Source organism: Mus caroli, unplaced genomic scaffold (assembly GCF_978045245.1).
Source record: "Mus caroli unplaced genomic scaffold, Mus_caroli_1 scaffold_15, whole genome shotgun sequence".
Classification (NCBI taxonomy): Eukaryota; Metazoa; Chordata; class Mammalia; order Rodentia; family Muridae; genus Mus; species Mus caroli.
The window spans coordinates 34494143-34514214 of NW_028227270.1; positions in this window are offsets into that span (position 1 = coordinate 34494143).

Sequence of the window (20072 nt, forward strand, 5' to 3'; positions counted from 1 at the left end):
ACTAAGGACAGATTCTGTCTTCAAACTGTCTTTATTTTCCCCCACATTTTTGTATGATATGTTTGTGAGAAGAGAATAGAATAGAATATATAGAATTTAGTTTGAGATTTTCAATTTTACTTTTCTTTCAGCACATGAGATTTAAGCCCTCATAAGAGCATATTCTTCATATGAAATGAGTTGTTCTTTCAACACTGTCAAATTTAGATGATTATTCTTAGGATTTAAATATTTTACTCTCAAAAAAATCTCATTGTGGGCATTTTTATGTAAATAACCACATTTTAGTGAGTTCTAAGAAAAATTTTCTATGTTCTCTTTGTATATTTTTATACATTTTAAATAACATATAATTATGTCACCTTCCCTATTCTCCTTTCTCCTTCCAGCCTTTCCCAAGGCCCTTCCCTATAATTGCTTCCACTCCTTATACCATTCTTAAACTAACATCTTCTTTTCGTATGAAAATTATTTTTACATATGTACTTATCCACATATGTGTGTCTGTCTGTGTGTGTATGTGTGTGTGTGTGCAGATATTTGTGTGTAGATGGTTTCAAATTTAGCCATGCCATGTTAATTAATCAGGTAGTAGTTTCAGCCCTATGTGAGACTCATTCTCCATCACTCAGGAGTCATCATATGTATGTAAATTTTGATTAGATTAGGGAGTTTATGAAATTCTCACTTTTCCATATTAGCATATCTATTTTTATTGCATTTGCTCTCACCTTGTTTAGTGTTGTTATTTCTAAGACAGACTATTTCACAGCAGGTGTCCAGGTTTTCTGTCTCTTATATTTCTCCACTTTCTAATGAAATGTAACCTGTTCCATAGATATTTGGAGCTGTGATACAGATATAATCATTGGAACTGGATTTTCCATATACTTGTGATGTATGCGTTATGTTCAGATCTTATATTTCTGTGATGGTCTATATTTTTCATAAAGAGAAGTGTTTTTTGTTATGGGTGGTAGCTAAATCTACCTGTTAGTATATGTTTAAGATTTAGCCTGTAGTTGGAAATTATGCTGGTCTCACAAAGTGGTTACAATAGATATCCTTAAGACTAGTTCTGGGAAGCTGGATAGGTTTAGCACAAAGAAAGATTTACATCACCGTATTAGTTAGGGTTCTCTAGAGTGACGGAACTTAAGGAATGTCTCTTTATATTGAGGGAATTTACTGTGATAACTTACAGTATTTAGTCTAACTAACCCTACAATTATCAGTGGTGAATCGGAAGTTCAAGAATCTACTAGTTCTTCATTGCCACAAGGCTAGGTATTTCTTCTTTTTTAGAAGTTCCAACAGATATGCTGGCAAATAATTGCAAGCAGCTGAAGAAGAATGAATCTTCCTTCTTTCAATGTCCTTATGTAGGTCTCCAACAGGTGTGGCCCAGATTAAAGGTGTGTCTCATCATGACTGGATATGAGAATTGCTTTGTCCCAGATAATCTTGAACTCAGAGATCTCCTTGCCTTAGTCTCCTGGGATTATAGGCATGTACTATGTTTACTAGGCCTAAGGTTTTCATGGCCACTCTGCCTCAAGATCTCCATGCCAAGATCTAGGTCATAAACTGTCTTCCAGCCTCAAGATCTGGCTCACAGGTGAGCCCTCCAATTTTGGATTGTAGTTCATTCCAGGTATAGTCAGGTTGACAATCACTGAGTAGTTCTTAAAAAGTTAGATAATTGTTGGTCAACACCAGTATATAAGTGCTACCTACTACATATTTGTGGGTATTTCGCCATTGTGGACACTGTTGTATTTTGTAGGTATCACATCAGGTTGGGACTATTATTTCATTAACTCCCTTGCATAAAAGATAAAAGATAGCTAGAATGCTACTAACAGTCTGCACTGAATTATTGAGCCATATGTTGTTTTCTACCAATATGTTAGTTCCATGTATTGGGATATTTTATCATGGTGGTCATTATGAATAACATCTGAGAGAGCAATTAAATCTATTCCTTTCTTGTATAAAAGTTGGTTCCATCCCATATATAATATTTTCTTATACCATGAAATATAAAACCCAGAAAGGGGTCATTTTTCATATTAGATTAAGTTAGAAATATATAAGTCCTGTGTCCTAAGTATGAAGTATCTTCAACAGTAGAGCCATACCTTCAAATTCAGAGAGGCAAACTGCAATGGTCTAGATTATTTTGGGAATCACTTGGACAACACATATGAACTATACAAAAGGAAGATCATGGTGCCTGGTATTGGAGTTTCTGTTAGTCTATGTTTTATCCACAAGAAATATGTGTGTGTGTGTGTGTGTGTGTGTCTATGTGTGTATCATTATGTAGTTACATATAGCATATAAATTTTAAGTAAGTATAAATATAATTCAGCCATTTTTTACTGTTACTATTTCACCAAAAATCTCATCTCTCAAATTTAATGAAATTAATATTATTACGGAATATATAACTCAGGATTTATTTTATGTTAAAATAATTTTTAATACACTATTTATTGAACTATGCCCTGATTTTCAAATTTCTTTACTCCTTTTATGCTACTTTCATAAAAATATTAAATTCATTTGTGTATATTTTTATGTTTTATAAAAAGATAAAGAAAGAGGGGATATGTTTTGATGGATGTGTGGTAAGGTATGGCGGGGGGAGGTTTCTCAGTGGGCCCATGCTGAGGCATCACTTCCCTCTGAGGGACCTGTCACATGACTGTATAGTATAGAAGAGACGTTATTCAGGGCATGGAGAGGAGATTTAGACACTAGTAGAGACAGAGAAATGGAGAGAGAGAGAGAGAGAGAGAGAGAGAGAGAGAGAGAGAGAGAGAGAGAGAGAGAGAGAGAGAGAGAGAGAGAAGATTACAGGCTGGCCAGAAGCACATGGAGAGAAAGGGGGAGAGGAATGGACAGGGGGAAAGGGGAGATAGGACAGAACAGAGCAAGAAGGAAAGAGTAAGAGAGAGTAGAGGGGGCAAGTAGCCCCTTTTATAGTGAGTCAGACATACCTGGCTGTTGCCAGCTAGCAAAGGTAGGGTGGAGCTTAGAGAAAATGCTAACATATATTAAAGACATATTTACAATATTTAATTTATTCTCACTTTAAAATTCCAGTTCACCCTCTATGAATGTGTATCATTATTGTTATTATTATTAATAATCATCACATCATTTTATTTGTTAACATTTTAAATTACATCCCCCTTCCAGGTTACCCTCCACAATTCCCCCATACCATCTGCCTTCTCCCCCCTCCTCTTTTGTCTCTGTGAAGATGCTCTTTTACCCACTCATCCTTTCCTGCCTTCCTGCTGTTGCATAACCCTATGCTGTAGCATCAAACCACCACAGGACCAAGGACCTCCCCTCCTATTGTTGCCAGATAAAGCCATCCTCTGCTACATATGTATCTGGGGCCATGGATCCCTGTATTATACTCCTTGGTTGGTGGTTTGGCTATTGGAAGAGACAGGAGAGAAGTACAGAGTGTCAGGAAATTGAATAAAAATATGTATCAGTGGGGGATGAAGAACTGACAGTAGCCACTAGCATGTCGCAAATGTCAGGGAAGCCAGAGGCTCCCAGGACCCGATAGGGATGACTTTATTAAGAATGTGTTTGGTGAAGATAGCTACAGTAGCTACTTTACAATTTTTTTTTTTTGCATTCTATATACAGTGAAAAGTTCATCTGCAGCTCAGATTCTGTTTATTTTCTTTTCTCTTAGACTATTTTCTGTTTTCATTATTCTTCATCTCTCTCTGAAAGTTTAATTGTATCCCAACTTGTCTAAGTGTCAAGCTGTAGAGACTATGGATCCCATTATTTTTCTACAAAACAGTTTCTTTTGTTTCATTTGGCAAGTCTTTTAAGTACAAAGCAAAATCCTTGACAAAAGTTTCATTGTGAAACCTTCTTCTTGAGCTGTAGTTGCATCCTTTGTTTTAGGTTTTGTGGCTGAAAAGTTTCTTAGATCTTCACTGCATTGTTTGAAAGTGTAGGCAGAGTTTGGAGTAAACAGTCAATGTGAATTCTTCCTTCACGTGATTCCTTATCCACTTCAGTGGCCACTGGATAGGCTTTAGATGTTTTATACTTTTATTTGAGATACTATTTTTTTCTTTTTTTCTCCTTATTTTTCTCTACATTTGGCACAAATTTCTCACTTAAGCCTAAGCTTGAGCACAAGATAAAGTTTTCATCATCAACGTATTCTGGTCAGCTTTATTTCATTCTTCTCTGTCCTCAGTATATTCAGTTATTATTCTATTTATCTTCACCACCACCATCATCATGATCATCATCATCCTCATCATCTTAACCATCATCAGTCATAGTTGTTATAGTATCTACAGAAATACGGTACATTTCTGCTTGTTTTTTGTGTTGTTTTATTTTCCAGGCTTTCTAGTCAGTGTTTCTTTGGAGGAAAGGAAGTTACAGTAGACCTTAGTTACCATCAGAATTAGACTTTCTTCTTAACAACTATTGTAATTGAAAGTGAACATATGATACAATATTAAGACCAATGTTTAAATTTTTTTTTGTAATTTCTGTATCATCTTTGGCATCTATTAGAAAAGTATAAAATGATATAATCTGAGATTTCCCTTTTAGTTTTTGAAAAATATAGCATTTACTATGTATATCTGCATATAATGTTTTTGCATCTTTTCCACTCCACTACTTCTTAAACTCCAATTCTCAAATGCCACACACACTTTCACCTTTTTCCTCATCTCTGGCTTAATTCTCTCTCTGTGTCTCTCTAATTTATCTATCTCTATATCTTTGTTTTCAAAATTGAATTCCCACTTAGTCCATGCAGTCCTCCTTTATCTACATGTGGCTGGGAACACCTACTGGATCATGATTTCTTATCAGAGTGTGTAAACCTGAAAAAAAATGGATTCTTCTTCTCAGAGTAACCAATAGCTGCCAAAAGCAAATTACTGGAGTTGGCTTCATGAGCCTTTCCTCCATGAGTGTTGAAATTTGATGCTGGCATGATCTTGAGAAAGTCTTGTGTGTGCAGTTCGGTTCTAGCTATTTATACTTTATGTGTAACTGCACTGCTATGTCCTATATGTGCTACTTCTCTTCAGGCATCAATTACCTCTGTTAATTAAATTCTTCCTGTCACACTGTCAAGCTGTGAGCCTTGGAGGAAGGTGTGTTTTGTAGATGTTCCACCTAGATATGAACATTTCAGTTTGTTATTCTCTGCATGTTGATTGGTTATGTGTTTCTATATTAATTACTATCTACTTCAAAAAGAAATTTCTCTAATGGAGTTGAAAGATACACTGATTAGTGTATCTCTTTTTTTTCCCCAAAGTTTCTTTACCTGTTCAACCACTCCTCACCCTCTTTCACATTCGTGTTTTATTATCTAGGCTTCCTCCTTTTTACCTTTTTCATTCTATTGCCTTTTCCTATTGTGGCCACTTAACATGGCTACACAGATTTAAACAAACATACAAATATTTAAAGAATATTTCCGCATTAGAAAAAATATTATGTACCATATGTCTTTCTCAGCATGAAGGGATTGTTTCCACCTTCATCTGCTTATCTGTGGATTTTATGACTTAATTTTTATAGCAGAGAGTTATTTTTCATGTGTATGAATCACATATTCATTATCTATAATCTGTTCATAAGCATCTAGATATTTTTCCATTCCCTGGCTACTATAAAAAGAGTAACAATGAACACTAATGAATAACTATCTCTGTGGTATGATGTAGAGTATGTTGGAAGTATGTCCAAGATATATAGCTAAAATCTAAATTGAAAATAGGTAACATATAATGAAAACATACATTGTGTTCATTAATTCATAGGATTAATATTGTGAAAGGCACTATCCTGCCAGAAAGTAGTCTACAGAGCCAATGAAATTGACATCAAAATTTGAAATAATGTTCTGAAAAAGAAATTGAACATATTACTTCAGTATGTATATGAAAAAAAAAAGATGTACAGCCTGGAGGAGGACAATGACTGAAATGTAAATAAATAAAAAAATAATTAAACAGGAAAAAGAAGTGTGTGTGTGTGTGTGTGTGTGTGTGTATGTGAGAGAGAGAGAGAGAGAGAGAGAGAGAGAGAGAGGGAGAGGGAGAGGGACAGAGAGAGTGAGAGACAGAGAGAGACAGAGAGCGAGAGAGAGAGAGGAAAAACAATCTTGAAGAATAAAAAACCATCACTTTTAATTTTAAGCTATACAGCTATAGTAATGAAAACACTGAAATTAAAACATATAGTCCTACTACTAGAATGCAGTTGAGTCCTCTAATTTAAACCATTGCTCCTCTAGTAACCTGGTTTTTGAGAAAGTGGTCAAATATACACATTGGAAAAAATACAACATCAACAAAAGGTGTTGGTCAAACTGGATAGGTACATGCAGAAGAAAGAAACTGATCCTTATATATAAACCCTAAAAAATTCAACTCAGATTGGGTCATGGACATTGATATTAGACCTGATATACTCTTCTGATAGAAGAAAATATAAAGCTTACACGTCCACTTACAGGTAGATGAATTACCTCATGAAACCAAAATAGGTTCTGTGTTCCAAACAGCATCAGCATCTAAGTGAAAGAGGTGACTACTGAATGTGAAAGGTATCTGCTACCTATGCATCTGAAAAGTTACAGTCTAGGATAGGAAAAAGTAGGAGTGGATTTGAAATGATTTTAATAGTCTACATGTTTAAAATTCTAAAAGAATAGATTAATTACAAATAATATAATTAAACTATATCAAACAGATATCCTGATATATATTACTCCAGTCTCTATAATCACTGCATTTCTCAAAATATTAAGGATTGATTTTAATTAATAAAATTATAATATGCCTATGTATTCTTTCTAAAGTATGAATATTATTTAATATACCATTAAAATCATTCAGAGGTGACTTTGTCTCCAGTCTCCAATACAGCCTTTAATTTCATCTTACAAATATTTCAAGTACTAAGAACATGATATAATTGGTAAAGTGCATGCCTCTCAAACAAAATGACCTAAGTAAAGTTCCTCTATCAAAGACAGAAAAAATGGATAATGTTTATCTAACAATCAACCTATAAAACAACCTTGAAAATTTAAACCCACCTGGAAATCCAGATATGGTGACAAATATATCTTATTCCAGCACTGGGAAACAAAATAAAAAGTTCTTGGAGCTTACAGGAAGCCAGTCTAACTGATCTGGTGATTACTTGGTATAGGAAGAGACTTACCTAAAAATTAAAGTGAAGAAGAATGAGATGTTTAGGCAGACAGCCAGCAAATTATCTGGTCAAAATATATACATGCATACATATGTACAGATATGCATACATACATAAATACATACATACACATAAACATATATATGCATACATGTGTACATGCTCATGCATACAAAGACACATGTAGAGGCCACATGAATTCAAGTAGTACATATGCAGTCATGCAACAAAGGATCAACCCTTTAAAAGCTATTTAAAAGTATAATTTTATACTAGGATATGTAACATAGTGACTATATTATTTTCTTTCTGTCTCACTGAGAATATTTATGAAATGAATGTGAATATCTCTAGTCAATGAAAAATTAAAAAGATTTTTTTCTCTCTGAGATATTTGTAATTTTCAGGAGGGCTATGACTAGAAAGAGAGCACAGGTGTACCACATGACATGTCTGATTTGAGATACAGCGGCACAGCAGTAATATTATATTTCAAGAAAGTCACATCAGCCCATTCCACCACCTAAGCTTTGCTGGAAAGTGCTATGTGGCCTCTGGCTATGTGAATTGTGTAACAATTTTCAGTGGCAATCACTGTGATGAAGAGAAAAAATTTGAAAAGAGTCATATATTTCCACTTTATATGACTATAGAGAGAACCTTCAAATATTTGGACACCAAATAATTTATTTCCAGCAAAAGACAGACAATGGAAAGTATGGAGTCAGTAGTTTGTACTAAAAATAGATGATAGAATTAACTGTTCCTCTCCAATTTCATTCTTCAGAGACTTGAAGATCAAAAATCAGAAGATGGAAAGATCTCCCATGCTTGTGGATTGGAAGGATTAATAAATTTAAAATGGCCATATTGCCAAAAGCAATCTACAGATTCAATGCAATCCCCATCAAAATTCCAACTCAATTCTTCATAGAGTTAGAAAGAGCAACTCTCAAATTGGTTTGGAATAGCAAAAACCCAGGATAGCTAAAATTATTCTGAACAAAAAAAAAAAAAAAAGAATCTGGGGGAATTATCATCCCTGACATTAAGTTGTACTACAGAGCAATAGTTATAAAAACTGCATGGTATTGGTAAAGTGACAGGCACATAGATCAATAGAATAGAACTAAAGACCCAGAAATAAACCCACATACATATGGTCATTTGATCTTTGACAAAGAAACTAAAACCATCCAGTGGAAAAAAGACAGCATTTTCAGTAAATGGTGCTGGTTCAACTGGTGATCAACATGTAGAAGAATGCAAATTGGTCTTTTCTTATCTTCCTGTAAAAAGCTCAAGCTGAAATGGATCAAGAACCTCCACACAAAACCAAATACACTAAATGTAATAGAAGCGAAAGTGAGAGGGAAAAAAACCTCAAACAAATGGGCACAAGGAAATGTCCTTGAATAAAATACCAATAGCTTATGTTCTAGGATCAAGAATTGACAAATGGGACCTCATAAAACTGAAAAGCTTCTGTAATACAAAGGACACTATCAATAAGAAGAAAAGGCAACCAAGAGATTGGGAAAAGATCTTTACTACCCTACATCCAAGAGAGGGCTAATATCCAATATATACGAAGAAATCAAAAAGTTAAACTCTAGAGAATGAAATAATCCTTTTAAAAATGGGTACAGAGCTAAACAGATATTCTCAACTGAGGAATATTGAATGGCTGAAATGCACCTAAAGAAATGTTCAACATTCTTTTTTTTTTCATGGATAACTCAACAAATATTTATTGAATATCTATTATTTCTCCAGCTTTAGGATAAACAAACAAACAAACAACAACAACAACAACAAAATTCACAACCACTAAACCCAAACCAAACAACAACAAAAATCCAACAAGCAAACAAATAACAAGAACAACAAAACAGAAAAAGAACACAGAGATGCTAAGCTTCCAGCGCAATCAGCATTTAAACACAACTGATCAAACACACTCATTGCTGTGAGTGCCCATTTTTATCTTTCAGTTTTACAGAAACTTCCTCTGTCAGTTCAAAAGAAACCTTTTATGCATATCATTCTTTGGCATATGTGGAGTTGGCAACCCATGTGTTTATCTGACTCATACCTTAACATTCCATAGTTGCCTTCATATACTTGACACTGTATCTCAAGCATCAGACTACTCTTAGCAATCCTTTTCTATTCCTCTCCACTAAGTAATTCAATTTTTGGTTCTATAGTATTAATTTCAAGTTTATATGACATATGAATTATGAAGCTTAAAAAGCCATATATGCATACAACAAAATTTCAGATAAAATTCAGTGTCAAACCTTGCCTTATACAATGCACATGTAGGAGGATCTAGATTTAATCTTTAGTTTTGAAGAAAAAAATCAAAATCAAAATAAGTGAGATGACTAATTGATCAATAAAACATGTGCTAAGTACATAAGTGTGATGGTTACTATTGTGGTGGTTTGAATGGTAATATCACATAGGCTCATTTATATGAATATCTTCCCCCCCACACTTTTTTTTTGGTGTTTGCAGAGGTTTAGGCCTTGTAGGGGAAAGTATATAAATAGAAGATTGGATAATTTAAAGATATGTTCCATTTCCAAGTATTCTCTGCTTTGTTTTTAAGTAAAGAATGTTAGTTTTCAAATACTGTGATGCCTCCTATGAGAGTGATAGACATTTATCCTTTTATCTAGATCCCCAAGAATCCTTTCTCCTATAAGTAGTTTTGGTCATATTCTTAATGATCAGGGAAATGCAAATCAAAACAACCCTGAGATTCCAGCTCACACCAGTCAGAATGGTGAAGATAAAAAACTCAAGTGACAGCAGATACTGGCTAGGATGTGGAGAAAGAAGAACACCTCTCCATTGTTGGTGGGATTGCAAGCTTGTACAACTACTCTGGAAGTCAGGCTTAAGGTTCCTAAGAAAATTGGAAAAAGTACCACCTGAGGTACCAGCTATACTGCTCCTGAGCATATATCCAGAAGATGTTTCAACATGTAATAAATACACATGTTCCACTATGTTCATAGCAGCCATGTTTACAACAGCCAGAAGCCAAAAAAAAAACCCAGATGTCCCCCAACAGAGGAATGGATACAGAAAATGTCGTACATTTACACAATGGAATATTACTCAGCTATTAAAAAGACTGACTTCATGAATTTCACAGATAAATGGATAGAACTTGAAAATATCCTGAGTGAGGTAACTCAGTCACAAAAGAACTTACACAGTATGCACTCACTGATAAGTGGATATTTGCCCGGAATTTCGGAATACCCAAGATTCAATCCACAGACCATATGAAGCCCAAAAAGGAAGACCAAAGTGTGGATGTTTCAGTGCTTCTTGGGGGAATAAAATACAGGAAGAAATATGCTGACAAAGTGTGGAGTTGAGATTGCCCATTCAGAGAACGCCCCACCTGAGGATCTATCTATCCTATACATAGTCACCAAACCTGCATTCTATTGTGGATGCCATGAAGTGCTTGCAACTGTCTCCTGAGAGGCTCTGTCAGAGCCTGACAAATAGAGATGCAGATTCTTGCATCCAACCATTGGAATGAGCACAGGGTCCCTGACTGAGGAGTTTGAGAAAGGACTGGAGGAGCTGAGGGGGTTTGCAGACCCATGGAGGGAGCAATAGTATCAACCAGCCACACCTCCCAAGAGCTCCTGGAGACTGGATCACAAACAAAGAGTACACATGGAGGGAACCATGGCTCTGGCTACATATGTGGCAGTGGATGGCCTTGTTGGACATCAGTGGGAGGAGAGGCCCTTGGGCCTTAGAGTGCTTGAAGTCCCAGTGTAAAGGAATGCCAGGGCATTAAGACAGGAGTGGGTGGGTGGGTGGTGGGGCACCCTCAGAGAGGCAGGGGAGGACGATTGGGATAGGGCGCTCCCAAAGGGAAGACCTGGAAAGGGGAAAACATTTGAAATATAAATAAAGAAAATAGCCAATATAAAAATAAAAATAAAATCATATAATTATATAAGAAAAGTTTTGGATTTAAAAATATAAATTGTTCCCTCAGGAATACATTAATAACAGAAAGAACTTTAAAAGAAACTATTCTTTGTGAGAAACAATTCTTATTTACATATCCTTAGATGATTATGTTTATGTTAATTACTCTTCCCTCTAAGAACTGTCTAGGGTCACCTAAATTTTTGTTAGATTAAATCTATATATTGATCATGAGAAATGCCATTCTCCTCTTCAAATTTCTGTTATAACCTCAACATTCATGCTAAGTCTTGTTGAATTAGATGGTCCACATACACAATGAATATAGCTCTGCAAGTATGAGGCACATATTTATCTATACTGAGTTCCATTCATCCTCTTTTCATAGACAAGAACCACATGCCCCAGAGAAATGCAAGCAACAAGGAGAATTATAGATAGGGAATAATTTAGAATAATACTAGATATGTCCAATCTAGACATTTGGTTTATAAATAAAATATAGGCCGGGCGTGGTGGCGCACGTCTTTAATCCCAGGACTCGGGAGGCAGAGGCAGGCGGATTTCTGAGTTCGAGGCCAGCCTGGTCTACAAAGTGAGTGCCAGGACGGAACACAATCACAAAAGAACTCACACAATATGTATTCACTGATAAGTGGATATTAGCCCAAAACTTAGGATACCCAAGATATAAGATACAATTTGCTAAACGCATGAAACTCAAGAAGAATGAAGACCAAAGTGTGGACACTGTGCCCCTTCTTAGAATTGGGAACAAAACACCCAGGGAAGGAGTTACAGAGACAAAGTTCGTAACTGTGATGAAAGGATGGACCATTTAGAGACTGCCGTATCCAGGGATCCATCCCATAATCAGCTTCTAAACGCTGACACCATTGCATACACTAGCAAGATTTTGCTGAAAGGACCCAAATATAGCTGTCTCTTGTGAGACGATGCCGGGGCCTAGCAAACATAGGAGTGGATGTTCACAGTCAGCTATTGGATGTATCACAGGGCTCCCAATGGAGAAGCTAGAGAAAGTACCCAAGGAGCTAAAGGGATCTGCAACCCTATTGTTGGAACAACATGATGTACTAACCAGAACCCCGGAGCTCTTGTCTCTAGCTGCATATGTATCGAAAGATGGCCTAGTCGGCCATCAATGGAAAGAGAGGCCCATTGGACTTGCAAACTTTATATGCCCCAATATAGGGGAATGCCAGGGCCAAAAGAATGGGAATGGGTGGGTAGGGAAGTGGGGGGCACTATGGGGGACTTTTGGGATAGCATTGGAAATGTAATTGAGGAAAATATGTAATAAAAATATTAAAAATTAAAAATAAATAAATAAATAAATAAAATATAATATGGATTTTGTGCCTTTTATACAGGTTTATTAAACAGTAACTTCAACAAGAAGTACGTGTATGTATCCTGTTTTGATTTTTATTCATGAACATGAAATACTTATATAAAGAATGCACCAAGATCATACTAAGTAGTTATTTGACCATGACTACTAACAAACTGTAACCCACCCCCTTGAATGACCAACAACCACTGACCCCACATTTCAGGATCCTAGCATTTATATCACCTCTGGAAAGTTCCCAGAATTCCAAACATCACAAAATTGCAGATACCACACAAAACAAAAGATGCAAAAGATGCTCTGCTAGCGCATGAGTAAACGCACAGGTGGTCACAGTGAACATTGTGAAGCAGCTCTAATACCACAACCCTGGTTAAAATGAATGCATTTTCTAATAATATGTCTAGGTTTCTTTAAAAAAAAGTCCAGGATTTTCAATATAACAATTAACATGCTGAAAACACCTACTGGAATCAAAGTTTAAATAAATAAAATCAAGAAATTGGGAGAGAAATGTGGAGTTGGATGGAGACAAACGGAATAGTAGGATTGGGAGGTAAATTTAATAAAATTATAAAGTATACATGAATTTGAAATAATTACAAAATGTCTTCTAAAAACATTCAAATAATGTATTCTTTCAGAGCATAGAAGGAATTCCTTTTCATTCATTGAAAAATTTATGATTAGAATCATGTTTCATCACATTCATTCTTGTTCATAAACTGAAAATTTTTAAAGCCTGAATATTTATTATTCTTCTCATAACAATATAACAATCATCTCCCACTTTGCAGCCAATAAGTTGAGCAAAAATATAGGCCAGGGTATGTAATATGATATATAAATGATGGTACAGTAAAGAAGTAAAACAATAAGATAAATTTAAATATTTAATTATATACTGTTTGATTCTTTTACCCAATTGTAATATGAAAAGACAACCAGAGAAAAATATCTTCATTTTCTACAGAGTACTTAAAATTGTGTTTTATAACATTCTATAACATACTGTAAAAAGTAAGTACATAAATTAATGTCCTTAACACAATTCACATTCTGTTCTTTATACTTCAGAAGCTGTAAAACAAAACTAAGCAAATATTCATCAGCAAAATATGTCAGTAAGAATAGAATACCCCAAATATCCATATTACTGCCCTTAAAATAAATCAATAGATTCTATTCTGCTTTTGCTATATGTTGAAAATTTCAAAAACTGATTATAGAGTATTGGAATTTTTAAATGAAATAAGCAACTGCCTATCTGCTTGTTCATCTTTCTTTTGTCTATTTATCTAATCTATAAATATATATTTATTCATATATTTTCTGACTCTCTGTCCATCTCTTTTTCTGTCTGTCTGTCTATCCATATACTACAAAATATTAGAAAACTGATTTTCTAGAATATTCATACATAATTTTCATCTGTTAGAATATTTTTATTTTGTTCTCAAAAGGATTTAAAATCATTTATGTTTATTGATTTCTAAAATAAAACTATTTTTAAGCAATTACAAATTTTAGGAAGAAATGCATGATGGTGTGCTTTCTTTGCCTGGTGTAATGAAAATTCCTCTCTGTGCAATTTACATCGACTGTGAAGACAGTTTCTAGGTATGTTAATGGAGTCATTTAATTTATATGTCCATCCCCATTTTTCTACTTTATTGTTTTAAGTTAAGATCAGTATTACATTTATTCCATACGTGTATCATTTTTCACTTTCTAGACTAGCATGTTTGTCCACTTAAATATGCAACATTATTTGGGTTGTTTCCAGTTATTACTAAGCCTATATTTAATCAGCATTTTGTCTACTGGTTACTACATGTTGCACTTATTGAATTCATCTTTACAGTAACTTATATTTTCAGATTTTTAAATGATGTGGCCTAGTGCCTTGACGTCAAAGTTGACAATGTTGTAAAAGCTAGGCATCATCATCAATAAAATTAATGTAGTCTAAATAATTGTCATAAAATAGGAAGACACACTGGTATGGTCTGCTTTGGAGTATTACCAATTAAATAATGAACATTTAACCTTTATACTTAAGTTCTTTAGAGGTATGAATAAATTAAAAATTGAATTAAGGAGGAATATTTTTGCAGAAAAACCCCTTGTTGAAAATTGTGATTTCAACGTTTTCAGCTTTGAAGCCTCTACACTATTTTAATTAGCACAACATTGAAATGAGAAATACAGAATCAAACCTATAATTAGCTTGCTAGTTGTTAATAATAATAATGAGATCTATCAGTTTAATGACCAACTGCTTGATTAAATTAGTATAAGCAAACAACTAATCTTTCCAGAAAAAAAAAAAAGGATTGTATCAATAAAGAGACTCTTAATGTGAACAATGTATTTGGAATAGTCAAGGTATTGATTCAGTCAGTCTGCTATGTTTGTGATACATTCTAAATAGGGGATGCATTTTTAAAGACTTAGGACTATGTTTGTTTATTTTATTTAAGAAAGTATTAGTTCAAAATTGTTTTAAATCACAAAGTTGTATAGTCCTGTAAGTTGGCTTGATCCTCTCCTATGTGACTGTTCCAACATTTGTTTAAATGAGAAATAAGTAATACTTGAAATTTCCAATTAGGAAATATTGCTCAGGAAATATATTCATTATAGTTGTAAAGATGTGTGAACTTTTTCTTTTTCTTTTTCTTTTTTTTTTCTTTTTCTTTTTCTTTTTCTTTTTCTTTTTCTTTTTCTTTTTCTTTTTCTTTTTTTACGCAAAAACTCTGATGTCATCCTAGCCTTCTTTACTAATGGAGTGTATGTCATAGTGTAGAGCAGTTTCAGGATATTTAATTAGAGGAACTCTTCCTTTTCTCTCACAATAGAAACATTAGCAGTTTATCTGTTTACTGATATTATATTAAACTATAGTTATATAGCAGTTTATTGCTCTGTTTCTATTTTTTTAATCTCTTATTTGTATATCCATCCAATAGTTGAATGGATGGTTTTCGATTATTTCAGCATGAAATAATGTTTTTCAGTATTTCTTAATGTTATTATATTCTGTACGTTCTCTTCATTTACAGCCACATATTATTTTATAGCACCCAACCATGTTTCGTGGACATGTAGGACAATGTTGCACAAACTAGTGGTTTTTTTTGTTTTGTTTTGTTTTTTATAATGAAGGCTGCTATGAATACAGTACAATTTAAAGAGTTTTGAATTTTGGTTTGACTTACTTTATATGAGGAACTAGTGCAGAAAATGTCACAATTGTATTTTTCATATTTTAGGTGTTTCATATGGTTTTCCACAAAACATGCAGTATTTGTACTCCTACCAGTTGTCCAAGAGTATGAAAACTTGCAATTTAAAGTTTTATCCTTTTTTTTTTCCTGTGCCCACTAAGTTAACGTGGATAATTGTTTTTTTTTTTTTCTTAGAAAGAAGTTAATGAGTTTCAAAACAAAATGCTTACCACCTCATCAAATTCATTTGTGCTTAGTTTTTCAAGTTTGATGTGAATTATTCTCAGAAATTAGAAAACAAAACAAAACAGTACTGGTGTGGAAAAGCAATAGCTGGCACACCAGCATTTGTAACATTTTCAATAAAAATACAACCAACTAGTAAGAATCCACTACCAAATATTTTATGTTTTAATGCCTGAAATTCATGCGGTTTTTGCCAATGTGTTCTGAAATATGTTTGTATAAGAAATTAAACTATGAACCCTAAATATTTTATTATGCTAATGACTTGACCTCTTTAAGAATTAATATCCCCATGCTTGAAGAAATAGCTCAGCTGTTAAAAACTACTTGCAGTTCTTCCAGAATATGTGAGCTCACTTCCCAACATTCACTTCCGGTGGCTTATAGCCACCTGTAGCTATAGGTACCATAGATATATTTTCATTTTTTGTTCTGAATAGGCATTACATCACTTGTACACAAAACATGCGCGTGCACACATACACGCAAACTCACACACACACACACACACACACAACATACACACAGATTCACACACACAGATTCACACACAAACTGAGAGAGACAAAGAATTGGAGAAGGAGAGAGATTTGTATATACATGATCGAAAATAAGGATTAATTCTTAAAAATAATTAATTTTCCCCAAAATAGATAATAGGTATAATTGCACTTCACCAGAATTTGCTTAAAAATTGGATTAGCTTTTTTTTTTTTTTTTTTTTTTTTTTTGTATCAGTGTATATGCAAGCACAAGGTATCTGCACAGCTGGTATTTTAGCTATTTATATAATTGCCTAAGTACCTATGAATAGAGATAATGGATAGATAATATAATCTCAAACCCCAGGGGAAGAGGGGGGAGGAAAAAAAAGTAAAAGAAAGGAGAAACTGAAATGTGTTTAGGCACTATTTTACCTATTTTCAAAGTATAAGTCTGTTTGCAGTTAGAGTTAAGAATGTATTAAATACCTTTTCACTCATCTAGGCTTTTGCCCCTGCTCTGAAAGACTCAAAACAAAAGTGTTTGTTGTAGTTTTAATATTTTTAATAATGACCAGTGTAGGGCTACTTCCTGCCCCAATGGTTTATGTTCCTGAATAAAATAACACACACACACACACACACACACACACACACACACACACAGCCATTACATTTTATTATGCCTTAAGCAGCAAAATAGCTGGACAACTGCTTAACCCTCATGCTGGTAGAATCTAACTCCCACTGATAGTTCTGTTTTACTACTTACTAGATTCTATGTACCATCTTGGCTGCTCTTAACTCCAATTAGCCCTCTAGGCCTAGTTTTCTAGGACTAAAGCCCAGAGTGCTCTCCTTACTTTTTTATCTAAGGGTGGCCGCTTTCCAGCATACTCCTTTGTCATGGCATCTATTTTTTCCCCTGCTTCCTCATGGTCCCAAACCCAGAAACCTAAAACCCAACCTCTTTCTCTTGCTCCCACTTTTGACTGCTGGCATCTGTATTTACCAATCAGAACTAACTGGGGGCAGGTTCCCTGAAGCTACATGCAGACCTTATCATGCAAACAGTTTTGGGGGACCTAGTTAGCATTGAAATACAAGTAACTGTATTTGTACAGCAAAGAAGTTAAATAGCTATAAGCATTCAACCCTATCAACAGGCTATAGGATTAAAGGGACTACGTGTACTTCTTTTACTCTTAAACACCACATTTGAATATTCACTTCTATCTTAAGGCCAATTTTGAATTTAAAATAACTTGGCATCTATATCTTGTGCTGGAAATTCATGTTTGTATCATATCTAGTGTTTGTGTTGGAAATGCCTGAAGCACTTTAAATAGATAGTTTCTTTGTCTGTCAGTCATGTTTAATTATTGCCTTGTTTATGAACAAATATATCAAAAAGAAACCTTTTACTGCATTCCCTATTATAAACTGGGTGCATATTAATACCTTCATTTTAGTTAAAATTTGTTTACATAAAATGGATATGTAGAAAATATATGTGACCCATCAAGGTAGTAATTTGCATTATTGTGTGAACTGGGCTGTTGTTGAACATCAGATTGACTCAAAGATTTTTATGTTAATGAATTTGAAGATAAAACATATATGGAAAAAAATGTTTTAGAGCCAGAAAGCCACAAGCCACAGAAGAAGCAGAACAGCTGGGACAGGGTCCTTCCTGGCTCTATCTGCACCCAGGAGGTGTGGCTGTAACACAGCAGCCTGTTCACTGCTCTGCCAGGAGAGAACTTGTCTCCCAGGAGTGCTAAGAGAGACTTACAGACTCACAGGAGGAACAAGCTCCAGCCAGAGACAGCAACAACATCTAACACCAGATATTACCTCATGGTGAAAGGCAAACACAAGAATATAATCAACAGAAACCAAGAATACATGGCATCATCATAACCCAGTGTTCCCACCATAGGGAGTCCCAGATACCCCAACACACTGGAAAAGCAAGATTCAGATTTAAAATCATGTCTCTTGATGCTGGTAGTGGACTTTAAGAAGGGCATTAGTAACTCCCTTAAAGAAATACAGGAGAACACAGCTAAACAGGTAGAAGCCCATAAAGAGGAAATACAAAAATTCCTTTAAAAATTACAGGAGAACACAGGTAAATAGGTAGAAGACTTTAAAGTGGAAACAACAAGATCCCTGAAAGAATTACAGGAAAACACAATCAAATAGGTGAAAGAATTGAATAAAACAATCCAGGATCTAAAAATGGAATTAGAAACAATAAATAAACCACAAAGGGAGAAAAGTCTAGAGATAGAAAACTTAGGAAAGAAATCAGGAGCCATATATGCAAGCATCACCAAACAGAATACAAGAGATAGAAGAGGAATTTCAGGTACAGAGATTCCATAGAAAACATGGACACAAGAATGAAAGAAAAATGCAAAATGCAAAAAGATCCTAACTCAAAACATTCAGGAAATCAAGCACACAATGTGAAGACCAACAGGAAGGATAATAGGTATAGATGAGAATGAAGATTTGCAATGTAAAGAGCCAGTAGATATCTTTGACCAAACCTAAAGATATTAGGATTAGAAGAGAGCAAAGATTCCCAAGTTAATGTCCAGTAAATATCTTCAACAAAGTTATAGAAGAAAACTTCCCAAACCCAAAGAACGAGATGCCCATGAACATGCAAAAAGTCTACAGAACTCCAAATAGTTTGGACCAAAAAAGAGATTTCTCCTGCCAAATAATAATTAAAACACCAAAGGTATAAAACAAAGAAAGAATATTAAAAGCTGTAAGGAAAAAAGGTCAAGTAACATATAAAGGAGACCTATCAGCATTGCACCAGACTACTCTCCAGTAACTATGAAAGCCAGAAGAACCTCGAGATATCATACAGAACCTAAAAGAACACAAATGACAGTCTGGGCTAGTACACCTAGCAAAAGTCTCAATTACCATAGATGGAGAAACCAAGGTATTCCATGAGAAAACCAAATTTAAACGATATCTTTCCACAAATCCAGACCTCAAGGAATAATAAAGGGAAAACTCCAACACAAGGAGGAAAACTACACCCTAGAAAAAACAAGAAAATAATCTTTCAACAAACCTAAAAGAAGTAGCCACAGAAACAGAATTGCAACTCTAACAACAAAAATAACAGGAAGCAACAATTGCTTTTCCTTAATATATCTTAATATCAATGGGCTCAATTACCCAATTAAAAGCCATAGACTAACAAACTGGCTATTTAAACAGGACCCAACATTTTGCTACATACAGGAAACCCACCTCAGGGACAAAGCCAGATATAACCTCAGAGAAAAAGACTGGAAAACAATTTCCCAAGCAGATGGTTCCAAGAAAAAAGCTAAAGTAGCCATTCTAATATCAAATAACATCCACATTCAACCTAAAGTTATCAAAAAAGATAAGGAGGGACACTTTATACTCATCAAAAGTAAATCTACCAATCTGAACTCTCAATTCAGAACATCTATTCTCCAAATGCAAGGACAACAAATTCAT